Source organism: Haemaphysalis longicornis, unplaced genomic scaffold (genome assembly GCF_048455015.1).
Source record: "Haemaphysalis longicornis isolate Haplotype H1 unplaced genomic scaffold, Haemaphysalis longicornis Haplotype H1 scaffold_12, whole genome shotgun sequence".
Lineage (NCBI taxonomy): Eukaryota > Metazoa > Arthropoda > Arachnida > Ixodida > Ixodidae > Haemaphysalis > Haemaphysalis longicornis.
This window is the reverse complement of record NW_027526225.1, coordinates 25,995,808-26,009,588: the sequence shown is the minus strand read 5'-3', so window position 1 is coordinate 26,009,588 and position 13,781 is coordinate 25,995,808.

The window sequence follows — 13,781 nt, the reverse complement described above, 5'->3', positions numbered from 1 at the left end:
AGAACAAATACGCAGAAGCCGTTTATGCATTAAGTAGTAATAAGGATAATCATAAAAAGTAAAAATATTGCTGCGTAGGGACAAAGCAATGGAAGTGTTTGGGCTCGTTAGTTCGCACTTCATACAAAAAGAGCGCTCAAGACGGGACACAGAGAGAGGCAACACACACATAGCATGTAGGGACGCCGTAGCGGCAGTCATATCTTTCAGGGAGGAGAATGCAGCTCACAGGCCACAGCAGAAGACATCTGAGACGTACACTGCAGAGCCCAAATTGTACAACACGAGTGGTGGTCACTGCACAGCACTGCTCGAAACGGGTTTCAATGTGTCACCCTACGGCCGCCGCATCAGCTTTGTTTGCTCCACTAAGAGGGTAAGTGGCAGGACTCCCGGTGGATGACGTCGGGGCCCTTAGATAACAAGAGGGCCTCTGGGAGCGCCAGGTGCCCGTACGCTTTCAGCAAGTCGGTCGCTGGGCTGGCGTGGTGGAGGCAGTCAGCAGAGGCGGGCGACTTCCTGAGTCCTTGGTACTATTGCGGGGCAGCTGTGTCAGCTCAGGGTTACTCAACACATACAGTTGCGAAACTCCCCTTCACAATCCGGGTGGCGCTAGCCCCCGCGCTGCGTGGAAGCTGAGGGGCAAGCCGACGCACGCGGCACCTAGGAGATAAAAACTGAACTTCGGTAGACTATTATTACTCAATTTTTTTTTGTAAAATAAAGATTGCCTTTTAAATTAAAATACATTAATTACATGAAATATACTTGTGTTTTCGCGGCTTTTATTTTTATGACTTACGGCAGCAGCCGCAAGCACTTGAGTACTACTTCAACGTTCTGCCGACAGATGACAGGCTAGTCAACTTGCCCCGTGCTTGCCCCGGCTCAGGGGGCAACCGAAGACCGGATTTTCATACATGGGGCCTATGGAAAGGTTCGCTACTGTATTTATCCAGCAACTCTGGTGTCAGCTGGAGCCGCGGGAAGGCCAAGCGGACCTCTGTTTGAACTCGTGCGCGCAATGTATGAAGGGTCTGTGCTCTGACAACTCTGGTCAGGGTGCATGGTCTCGACCTCGCGGTCCAGAAAGGTGTGGTCTTAATCGAATGCACACATCCTGGTATATAAGGATGTGATTCCCTCACAAGATCGTTAGCTTCCTCGTTACACCCAACGCCGGAGCTAGCTGGCAGCCAGTGTGGCCGGATGTTGCAGCCTCGCGTAGCCTCAGTGCGCCGCTTCGAGGGACCGCACTGCGTAACCGCTGCTGCTGTACGGCTGCTCGGCGGCCGCATGCAGCAGCAGAAGACCAGGTCAAAAGATCGAGAAGACTACGGCTCCTCGATCCTGGTATTCCTCTTCGAGGAGACGGTCAACAGCCGCGTGCAGTCCGAACAGCTCTGCACATGTGGATGAAGCGGGTACGGGCAGGCAGCAGACCTGGCTGTCGTTGACTTCTGCCTGGCGCTATCCAAGCGGCTGCAGCCTCGCCTGTGGTGGGAAACCGTCCCTGAAGATCTGGAGGAAGTCGCCAAATTTGCCCTGCAAAAGGGCCTCATCTTCCCTTCATACGAACTCAAGTGGTGTGCTCCGCTTGCTGCACACCCCGGGTGAGTTTCGACGGCGCGAAGGACCTCCCCGTACTTGTTCGTGGTGTATCCAGGTGTGTTCGTTGAGGCACGTAAACATCATCGTCAAATATATACACCAGCATACCCACCTGAGAGGTAGGCGGGCATCGGAACAACTGCAGCAGCAAGTCAGCCCATCTGGATTGCTCGTTAGGTGCCCGACGTCATTCAGTCCGGCCTGAAGGGCCCTCGTCGCAAATTGCCATGTGGTTTCCTCCGTGTACGCGTACACCACCGGGTATGACCGTGATCGGCTTCCAACTCCTTCAAGTTGCGGGTCTCCATCTGCACCACAGACAACGCCCAGCGTGGCTGAAGAGTCCGGGCAACGAGGCACCCGCTCTGCCACGACATACGTGCACCCGTTGCCACGCTGTCGTACGCCACTTAGCACAGCTGTGGTGCGCTCGCTTGGTGACTTTACAGCCGACAGCCGCATCAGCTATCTGTCCATGAGTAGGCCTAGGTACTTCGCAGTCAAGCGCCATACCAGTGGTTGATCATGAAGGGATATGGGTGCCGTCAACCAGCGGGCTTTGTAGCCCTTCGGCTGCACCATAAAAGCCTGTGTTTTCGCCTCGGCAACTGGAAACCGCAATAGGTGAAAAAGGTTTCCCAGTGAGCCTGGATGCGTGCTTTCATTCGCGCAGTTTGCATATGGCCCGTGTATCCACATGGTGACGTCTTGGCACTCACCGCAATCCTCACCTGCTTTTTCCTTTTATTCAAGACAACGTTACAAACATTGCCTTGGTGGGTACGGATAAAGGCAGACCAGTTGCCTGACGGTGGCCATGCCACCCTGAGCCGCAGACGGTCGCGGCAAAACAATGCAAGTACGAGGGAAAAACTGCAATAAAAGTACAAGGGGGAAAGGTATACGCATTTGGTGCAGGCTCATGCGACAGGTCATAAAACAATTTTTTATGAAGCTGTTTAATGTCATGAAACAAAATAGAAACAATAACTGATAATAGAAAGAAAAATTCGAATGCAAACATTTCAGCAGCACGTTCTATTGCAACAAAAGTAACTAATTTGTGAGTACAGGTTCAACAAAGAGTTGACATCAAACCTGTAAAATAAAGGAGATTTTTAATAGATTTCTTGAATTCTGACTAAGCTGTTTCAGAAATTTAGATTTCTAATATTTCTGGGTGTTCATTACACATCGGGTATTTTTCAGGATAATTCTTGGTCACCACAGCTAGTTCGGGATCTTGACGTGGTTAATAATTTGTTTCGTAACTCATAGGGGCTCTCTTTGGTATTTAAACAGAAATAGGCTGTCTGTAATTTTAGCAAAATTTAAACCAATAAATTACACCTCTTGGTTATTCTTATATTAAAACTTCTATATACGGTGTAGTACGGCGTAATGTCCCCATTTATTTGAATATTTTCTATATCGCGCAAAGCTCGATTTTGAAGTGTTTTTAGGGAGTTTAGAGTTGTTTTTGTTGCAGTTAACCACACTGGTGAGCAGTAGCTTAGGCGGTAATGTATGAGAGCAGTGTGGATAACATGTTGTAAACTCGGTGGGAAATAACACCTGAGCCTATTAATAGTTCTATTGCGCGAGAAATGTCTACTTTAAGAGCGTCACCATGTGGTGACCAGGATAGATTTCTCTGTAATATGACCACAAAGATCTAATTGCTGATGGATATTGTATCTTGTTACCTTAAAATTTTACAAGCTGCCCAGGAGGAGTTCGTGTTGCTCTTGATTTGGAGAGCAAGTATTTTGTTTTTCTTGTGTTTAGCTGTAGTCTCTTTCCGCTTAACCAATAAAAATGAACGTTTTAACCAAATGTTTGCCTGTGTAAACAAGTGGTATATGTTCATTCCTGAAAAAAAACACATTGGTGTCGTCTGAAATACCATAGTATTATAGCCTTTACTATGTACAATGTTATTTACATCCAGCTAAACTAATATAGGTCTAAGAATAAATCCTTGCGGGACTTCATATTTTATGTTCAATTTTTCAGAAATTGCTCCATTTATCACGGTAAACTGCGTTCTCTCTGCAAGGTAGCGTTTGATTAATTTTAATGGGACACGACGTGTATGTAAAAAGGGAGTGTTCGAAAAATAACGTCATGCTGGACACAGTCAAAGGCTTTTTTTTTAAATAGAGGAATATCCCAAGTGTAGTAATTTTCTCTCCTGTATTTTGGAGCATTTCTATGAGGGAATTTCTAAGACTTCTAAGATTTCTAAGAGGGCAGTTTCTGTAGATTTCTTTTTGCGGAAACCGCATATTTCTTCGGCTAATACGTTTAGTGCCGTCAAAGCCACCGTAATCCTACTTTGTATAACATCCTCGGTTATTTTTGAAAGCACAGATAGTACGGAAATCGGTCTATAGTTGTTTAAATCCTTAAATGAACCACCCTCATGAAGGACCGCTCCCCGAGCTTGCCTCATTTTTTTTTTTCACAAAAACGGTGAAAAGAATAAGGTTACAAACGTGTGCAAGTGGAAACATATTAAATGGCTCACAGTGTTCAACGGTTTTCGTTTGACGCCATCTACATCAGAAGACCAAGCATCTTTAAACCATAGAACTGTTTTTTTTTTCAACCTTTTACTGATCAGTTGCATGCTGGAACACAGACGGACAGCTTCCCTGTATGTATTGTTCGCATGGTATTTCTGGTGGGACACCTGTGGGAGCTCTCACGGCAAAAAAGTGATGATTGAAGGTACTTGCAACATCTAGGTCAGCCAGCCTATTTCTTTTAAAGTGAACGAGTGTCATCGAAGTAGTACTTTTGTTTTAAGAATTCGTGTCGTGCTTTCCACACAAAACGTGCATTTCCTAGAGTACCTTCAAAATTATTCAATTCTCGCACCCGCCGCGGTGGCTCAGTGGCTAAGGCGTTGTACTGTTTAGCACGAGGACGCGGGTTCGATTCCCGGCTGCGGCGGCCGCTTTTCTGGGGGAGGCGAAAAGCAAAAGCGCCCGTGTGTTCGAGATTTCGTCGCTCGTTAAAGATACCTAGGTGGTGAATTGCGCTACATTTCCCTGGGAAATGTGGCGCAATACAAGCATTATATGACTTTTTTTTTTCTTCTTCACTGTTGGACATTTTGTAGGCCGTATCTCGGTTATGCCGCCTGGCCTCTCGGTTAAGACCCCATATTGTGGTCCTGTACCCGGAGATTTCGTATTAAATCTTCAAGATGTCATGAGCGTACTCCACATTACCGCACATTCGTTTTTGTTTATTTATTTTGTTCCATCCACATTGAAAAATTGATAGTGATAGCACGGCCCATTCGCCCAACCCCAGTCGCATATACGTGCACCAGTGGTTCTCCCTATGATAGCACCGTATGCAGCAGCATTTAGATAAACGGGAATTGCTTAAACTAAATTACCGCTTAAACGGCTTAAACGGAACAGTAGCCTGTAAGTTGGTTGGTTTTGTATTCAGATAACGTAAAAATAAACTCTCGGTAATCGGACGTAAAATTTCCGCGTGACCGTGTAAAGGGAATCAGAAATAGAACTTCTTGGTGCAAAGGGCCCGCGCAGCCAGCCGCAGCCAGGGGATCCCAGACTAGGGATCCCCTCCACCGGGCGGGTGCCCTAACAACTGCACCTGTTGTTTTATAAAGATTTGTTTCATTCATTCATTCTTGTGAATCCCATTGGCTCCGGCTGCTTCGTTTTTGTTTTTGATTTTTTTTCCTCCATGTTTTTTTAGCCTACTTGGCCCCTTAAGCCTCGTCTCATTAGTGGTCAGCCTTGTTAGCGCAACGAATGCAACATAGCAGTCCTTATTCCAGTCGTTCGGTCTCTATCCAAGACGCTGAGGTTACAGGGCTCAGCTCCTGCCGCCTCGTTCGTGCCATCGTGGTACTATTCGCGCTTCATTACCGCGTTGCCGTCTTCTAAATTCGGTGGCTCGTGAACACTGGCGAAGTTGACGCCTCTAGGCTCCGTGAAGATGCAGTTGCAAGGACTGAAACAAAAATAGTTGATGCATTTTGTAGTGCACAGCGACTCATTGTTGCCTAATCAACTTTGTGCCTCAACCATCTGTAGTTTTCTTGCTTTCTGAAACCTATCAGCTACATTCACCTTCTAGTGCTTAGACTTCCATGAAATGGTATTAAGAGTGTGTAAGCACATAAATTTCCACTTTGACACATCTATCTCAGTAAACGGAACACCTGTTAAACGGAACAATTTTTTTCGGTTCCTTGAAGTTCCGTTTATCGAGAGACTAATGTACCAGAGGAAAGGAAGCACATGAAATATTTTTGTCTATTTTATAGAAAAACCTATATTTAAGTAATGAAAACAAATGACGCAAGCATGCATGCAATTTTCTGTATCGATTTATAAAGCTGCTACTAGAGGTTGGTAGCCCGAAGGCGACTCATTGGTTCCCAAAAAGAATCACGCGTCTTCTTTGAAACCGCCATTTCTCGTGGTCGCCAATATTTCTCGAGATTCTTCTTCATAGCCGGTAAGTTCAACTCTTTGAGCTCTGTTCAGGAGTCCGTGGGGAACTTCCGGAAGAAGACTGGTCTCCTGCACGACCAGTCGGCTTGTCCAACTCCCTCCTGCTTATTTTCTCTCTTTCATCGCGTATTCCCTGTTGAACTACACCACCTACGGTAACATCGATCGCGCCACCACCCTCTACGTTTGCGCTTCTTGAACTTTCGTTATACATACGTTGCTTCGCATTCAAGCCTCCCTCGTCGAACACCGCCTCAACTGTACTGTTGACTTTCGCGTCATTCGGCCCAGCCACTGAACCACTAGTTACTTCGGCTTCACGGCTAAGGGGAAGGACAAGGGATGTATTTGTTCTGTCCACGTGCGGCAACGTTGTTTCCGTGGAAACTGTTCGTTCGTCTGAAGCAGAAGATCCTCGAATTGTAGTCGATTCTGAATTTGTTCGGAGAGATTTAAAGTCCACATTCATATTTGCGCGTAATGTGATCCCACTCACAGGAGCAGCTGCGTTGATGTAGACAGAGGTGCGTTTGTCACCGAACGCGTGCGTGGATTCGTCCTTCGTGTCATGTCGTTCCACAGTTGTCAGCTGAGCACTTCGGGAGCTGGTAAGCTTGTTGTTATCTGAACTTTCGACATCGTCCAACGACCGATTTGTTTTGCCGTCAGTGACCACGGTGGCCGTCCCGTTTTTGTGCTCGAGCTGCGTGGAAGTTGTTGACTCGGGGAAGACTCGGGCGACGGGATGATGCTCGACCGTCGTGCCTGCAGTCGCCGCCGACTTGTGACTTCCTCGTTCGCGCCGCGGCCGCGCCTGCAACGTGGTGCTCAAGACTCTGGTGAAGACGCCCAGGTCGACGTCGCCGTACTCTCCTCCGGCCGACTCGCCGCGCGTTCCTCCGACGTCGCGCATGTAGGCGAAGTACCACAACGCGAACGCCGGCACCATGACGGCAGCCAGCCAGAACACGGCCACCACCAGGCACGCATCGACGGTCTGCGTTGGGAGAAACAAAGAACAAAATTAAAGCCGTTCCACAAAATGCGAAAGCTCTCGGAAGTGCAGAGCAGTGATTCGCCATGACGAGCAGTAGCGCCGTTATCCGCTCACTGTTACCACCCATCACGCTCTTCGCAGCCCTGTCTCACTCCTCTCCTGATGAATATGCAATTCGAATTTCCCGCCTTCGCAGTGCTCGCGCGCCCCCTGCCTGAAACTGCGCCAGCGGGAGTTCTGTTATTTTTGTGCTTGCTTTAATATGGTATGCTGGAGCTGTTTTCGTCATTTCGAACGCGTAATTTCTTTCTTGTGCTGTTGGAGCCTTCCTGAGGAATTTCGAACCCTCCATTACTTCCTAGTGCGGCTGGAGCCTTTCTGCTTCATTTCGAAAACGCCATGTTTTTCTTGCGCGGCCGATTTTTTCGCTTACAATCGCAAAAACCAATCCAACGAACGTTCCTAACTAAATGAACGCGGGGCTGCTGGTTATATACACAAATGTTGCCTGAAATGTACCTCCAGTTTTCTTTGCGCGAAACAAGGGTGGATGTATGACAACGCCAGCAGTTCACGAGGTTCGGACGGTTATGACTATTTAAACCGAGTGGTTTTCGAAGTCTCAGCGTGACTCCTTGACGACGGTACCGACCAGGCTCTACTTGGGTCCGTTATCTCGCTGCGACGCCTGATTCCAGCAGTAGCTTAATATCGACTGTTAGCAAGCTAGGACGACCAGGCCAGCCCATAAAGTGCTCTGCACTTAAAAAGTGCAGTGCTATTTGCGTTACACTTTACAGGCAAGGCGTTTGTTGCTTCGAAACTACTTTCTTGTGGCTAAGGCGCATTTAGAGACCTTTGTACGAGGCTACAATATAGTGGCAAAGAACCATTGAGAGCACACAGGGACAGCGTCAATTAAATTTTTCGATTGAAAGGCTGGGGGCTTTTTCGTGGGAAAATTCCGATGATTTCGCTTTCTCGACATTCGCTCACCTCCTTTCTCATCCGCTGGGAGGCGCCACAGTTACGGCAACGCCAAGCAAGTCCACTCAACGCGATGCACGAATAGAGCGCACAAAATGGATTTGAAAGCAGACAAAATGTTTCTCAAATGTTTGCGTACCAAAAAGCATATTTTAAAATTTTTAAAGTATTCTTATTTTCTTTGTGAAAGCGTTTGCACTGCGGGATGAGCAACTCAGAAAACATCTCTCAGGGTTTTTCTTATATAGAGAGTAAATTGATTCAATCGCACCAACAGTTGTTGCAATGACCCATCGTTTATTTGACTTATGTCAACGAAGTGAGTTTCACTGGTATGACTAGCAGCAGATTGTTTTCTGGGGCCTTTAATGCGCCAATGCTCTGTGCAACCCGTCCAAAGAACGCCTCGTGTCCGCCATAAAAGCTAACGTCATATTATAAACAGTTGAACAAGCTTTTAAATTAGTAGTCTCCCTTTTTTACCTAAGTTGGCATGTTTAAAAATAATTTGTCTGTGAAAGTCACTGATGCACTATGCTTCAAAAGTTTGAACAAGAGTTCCTGTTTCCGGCCCCACATGGCATCACAACTTCAGTCTTAGAGTTGCGCGGGCGCCGATCATTTACCGCTTTTCTTACATACGGAGATCTCTAAACTATTCACCTGAAATAAAATAGCTCACCGGCAATGAAAGGGTGCAACCAAGGAGTAGCTATCACCTTCTAAAATATTTCAGCCCGGCATAGGTTGGGGAGAAATATATGGCCGCGTATCTGCTTCTTTCGTCGCAAATGTCCACGAAAGACGATAGTCGACTGGCGCCCCTGCCAAGTAAATGCCTCCCTTCTCTTTCCCGCTCACTGCTCATGCTGTTCCTCTCCCGTCTCCCTCCTCGCAAGATTAACCAGCTCGCATTTGGCTCAAACCAATTTATATTTACCGCGTTCCACGGCTCCACGCCGGGGACTTCGATTCCAGCGCTGCCGTACGGCGGAGACGCGCGGGAATCGAAGCACCGTGCTTTACGTGCGTTCCAAGCGGAACATTAAAATTATCTAGTTATTATAGTCATTATGGCTTGGTTATCTAGTTATTATCTAAAATCATCGTTTGGTTACTGTTTCCGTTCGCTTTCTTAAAATGCCGCTAGGGAAACAACGGGTGACCGCTTTTGTATTTTTCTGGACGCATTTTTATTAAATCAACTATTTGTGTATGTTATGTAAAGAAAACACTCCGAAGATTACTTATGTATTGATGTCTTGCCCCAGATCAGCATAACATTTTGTTTTAGCTCAAGGATGTGTACAAGTATGAACAGGCGACCGCTTTTATATTTCTCTGAGCGTATTTTTCATTAAATCAACCATCCGTGTATGTTTATAAAAGAAAACACTGGCAGTATCACTTATGTGTTCATGTCTTGCCCCAGATAAGCGTAATATATTGTTTTGGCTCAACGATGTTGACAAGTATCAACATTGCCACCGACTGAGACGTTTAGATTTGGCTGTGGGTATATAATCCTGTTTTTCAGCATATGTTTCACCTTGGCCGGCTGCCTGAATCCAGCGAGAGACAGACAGCAGACCACAATTTCCGCGTTCAAGTAGCCCAAGAAAGACTACAAATAGACAATAAATAGGGCCGAAAGACAATAAATAGGGCCGATAACTCTGCTTAAAACCAAATAACGACGGGCGATATTTAATTTGCCGTCGTTAGGTTCGTAGCGGTCTTACGCGACTTGAATATCTGCGCCCACCACAACGTTCACCGGTTTAGCGGTTTCCCTGGGAAAAGACACAAATGGAAGACGCAATCGGAATGTCTGCCAATGTACATGTAATGTAGGCCCAGGGTAACCAGAATTTTCAAAATGTTTATTTTGAGCTGAATTACTGTTTCGGCTGTTTTATTTTTTACTTTTTCCCTCCTTTTATGTTTGCTTTCTGCAATTGCTGCTGTCTTGACGCTCCTTCCGGAGCAAAAACCCTGCGTGCGCCACTGCGTGCATCGTGGACGCCCCTAGTTTCACTAAATAAAGGCTTTTAGAGCACGGCACTCTTCTCTCTCAATGTTATGTGCTGCCGGAAATTTGCATTGGTCGGTCCACACCACGTGATATTTGTCTACATATTCGCGCAGCCATTTTGTTTCTGGGCACCTCTCCTCTCTCTCTCTCTCTCTCTCTCTCTCTCTCTCTCTCTCTCTCTCTCTCTCTCTGATGATAATGATGATTTCTAATGGTTTCCCCTTTGTATTGGGGTGATGACATGCATGCCATCTTACCAAAAAGGACTAATACACCTATGTTTTACACTCTTTGTTCAATACTAGCGCTGCTTAGTAGGGCAGGCACAAAAAGCTTATTAGGCACTAAATACTTTTTTTTTTCCTGTTACAGGTGGTAACGGTCTTAGGCAATATTCCCCTCTCTGCTTTCCGTCCACAAGCATTCTAATTTTCTTTTCGTCCCCTTGACAGCCTTGAAGTTCACTTCCTCTGTGATACCCTTAAATCCTAGCGCTTCTGGAAGCCGAATATTTCCTTCATGTAGATTTGGATGGATATTTTCACATTCTAACACTATGTGCCGCATAGTTTCTGTTTCTTTTCCGCAGACCACACATACCCCATCATTTTGTGAATACTTCCCCACAAAGCTTTTAGTTCGCAGGCAACCTGCTCTAGCCTCAAAAAGCAAAGCGCTGCCCTGTGAATTATCGTAGAAATTTTCCTTACTGATATTCAATTTCTCGGTCTACTACATCTACAACGACGTTTTAGCTTCCATTTTTTCCCTCCATTTATTTGTTTCATTCTGCCTTGCGTCTTTTTTCGTTACCTTAGCTGTTTTGGATTCTCCACTGTTTTTTCCGTATTTCATCGTTAGACTTCTAGTCTTCCTTAACCACTGCGTGTCCACGCTTTTCAAGTATAGGTACCTAAAAACCTTAGCTGCCCACCGTCGTTGATCCATTGCTCTCAACCTCATTTCAAAGCATATTTTACTCTGTGCTTCTCTAACTTCAAACAACGCCCAGCCCATATCTCCCTGAACTGCTTCGTTAGTTGTTTTTCCATGCGCGCCTAAGGCCAAACGTTCTACCGTTCTCTGGTTCACTTCAAGGCCTGATAGAACGTCTGATTTTAAGCAGAGTACAGCATTCGCAAACGTGAGACCCGGAACCATTACTCCTTTCCACATTCCTCTTACTACTTCATATTTCGCATACCCCCAAAGAGCTCTATGCTTCATTATAGCTGCGTTTCTTTTTCCCTTAACCTTAGGTTGCTCCTCGTGAGTTCTTAAGTAGTTATCCCCTTCGTTTATCCCCACTCCCAAATATTTATATTCCTTCACTCTGGGTAATTCGCCTTGCTGGATAGCCACTACGTCAGTGGTAGCATTATTGAAAACCATTATTCCTGATTTTTCTGCACTAAAATTTAATCCGAGGTCGGTGGCTTCCTGACCGCTAATATTTATTAGCCGTTGCATATCGGTTTGGTTATCAGCTAAAAGAACAATGTCATCTGCGTATAACATTCCTAGAATATGCTGTTGTACCACTTCACCTTGTAGCATATGGGTTAGGCTAAACCCTACTTGACTTTCTTCCAGTTTCTTTTCTAACCCTGCATAAACAGTATTGGGCTCAAAGGGCATCCCGGTTTCAGTCCCCGATGGATGTTGACCTGCTGGGCGCATTTCTGTCCTTCCCATGTAAGGTGTACTCTATTGTCTTTATAGATTGCCATAAGGAACTTTTTTAACTCGTCATCTAATCCCTGGAGTTTCAGCATCCTCCCCAGCCGTTCTCTGTTTACGTTGTCATATGCCCCTTTAATGTCCAAGAACGTAATCCATAATGGCCTATTCTGTGTTTTCGCAATTTCAATGCATTGCGTTATCACAAACAAATTGTCATCCAGTCGCCTGTCTTGTCTAAATTCATTCTGCAGTTCCCCAAGTATTTCATTTTCTTCCATCCATGCTTGAATTTCTGATTTTATCACCTGCATTACGAATCTATACACCACTGACGTTACTGTGAGTGGTCTGTATGAATCAATGCTGGCTTTGTCTCATCTGCCTTTATATATTAAAGGAGTACTGACACGAAATTTCAAAGCTGTGATAACAATGTAAAACGCTTCCTTTTTATCAGGAGATATCTACCAGCAAGTTTCAACAGCAGCAGTTCAGCGAAACATATTTAAAATCCATTTTAATCTTCGCCCGCACGAGAAAGCCCAGAGCGGGCCTACATGACATCATGTGCTACTTGGCCCAAACTGCCGACGTCGGGGCTCCCGTGACAAAGCCGACGCGCTGGCTGTGGTTGGCGCGCGCTGCTCGGGCGTGTGTACACGTCATGGTTTTGGGACTGACGTCATGCTGGCCGGGCCTGTGGGGACGGCGAAGACCTCGGCCGGTCTGGGCGCGCGCGTGCGCTCGCTCGCGCGCGCTTCCAGAGAGGCAGCGATGCGGCAAGAATGGTGACGTCATGTGATACATCTTGTTATGGTGGCCGCTCGGCGTTTTTCAGTCGAAACCGAAACTGGCACGAATAAACGACGCCGTTAATGAATGTTTACGCTGCGCTCGACCGTCTAATCTGTCATTCTATGATTAGTGGGCTGGTAGGCACGCATAGCAGCGAAAATAACGTAACACGAAAATTTCGTGTCAGTACTCCTTTAAAGTTATCCTACTTTCTAGCCAGTCCTCTGGTATTTGTTTGGTTTCTATCACCTTATATATTGCCCTCATAAACGATTTTTTTCTTTCAGGTCCAAGCCAGTTTATCAGTTGCATTGGTATTCCGTCCGGGCCCACTGCTGTCTGGAAGGAAACCTTTTGGTCTGCTTTTTTCTAATCAAGGTTGCTCATTTGCGCTCTCTCTCTCTCTCTCTCTCTCTCTCTCTCTCTCTCTCTCTCTCTCTCTCTCTCCTCTCTCTCTCTCTCTCTCTCTCTCTCTCTCTCTCTCTCTCTCTCTCTCTCTCTCTCTCTCTCTCTGCTGAGCGGGTGCTGGAGCGGCAGGTCACACCCGTCCCAACCGGCGGCGGTTTCGTTGGGAGAGGTAGAAACACTGCAAACCATAAACAAAACGGCCCCGAGACGCATCTGGGTGCACGAAGTGGCGGTACTCTTAAGCTTGCTTATTTAGTGACGCTTGACGCCCCCGTAGATGGTGGCCGACGCGTCACAAACGACCGTCGCGGATGTTTTCACGTTTCCCCGTCGTCTTCTTCAAACACACGGTGGTCCGTTATGCCGAAGAGGCACGCACCGCGGCAAAGCAACCCAAATTGATCGAGGACCGACCTGCCCCGGCGCATTGTTGTCGCTGCGTGTTCCGGCCCCCGGCTGCCTGAGTTGGTCTGGCACCATTAGCTGCCGCCTGTAGCGACGGACGTGTCCGCTCGAAGGTTTCTCCTCCGGGCTCTCGGGAGACAGCGGTGGTTTCCACGTCTTTTCCGGATGTCGGGCACTCTTCTGCGCTGCCGCGGTGGAACTACCCGGTGACGAACGAGCGGTGCACGGTGGGTGCGGGGAGTCCGGCGACAGGATCGCCTCGCCCGACTGGGCGAAAAAGTGTAGGTGTCTTTTCATTCTACTCTTCTAAATTAAAAGCAGTCAACTTGTCCTATTTTTCATTCTGTTCGTTAAT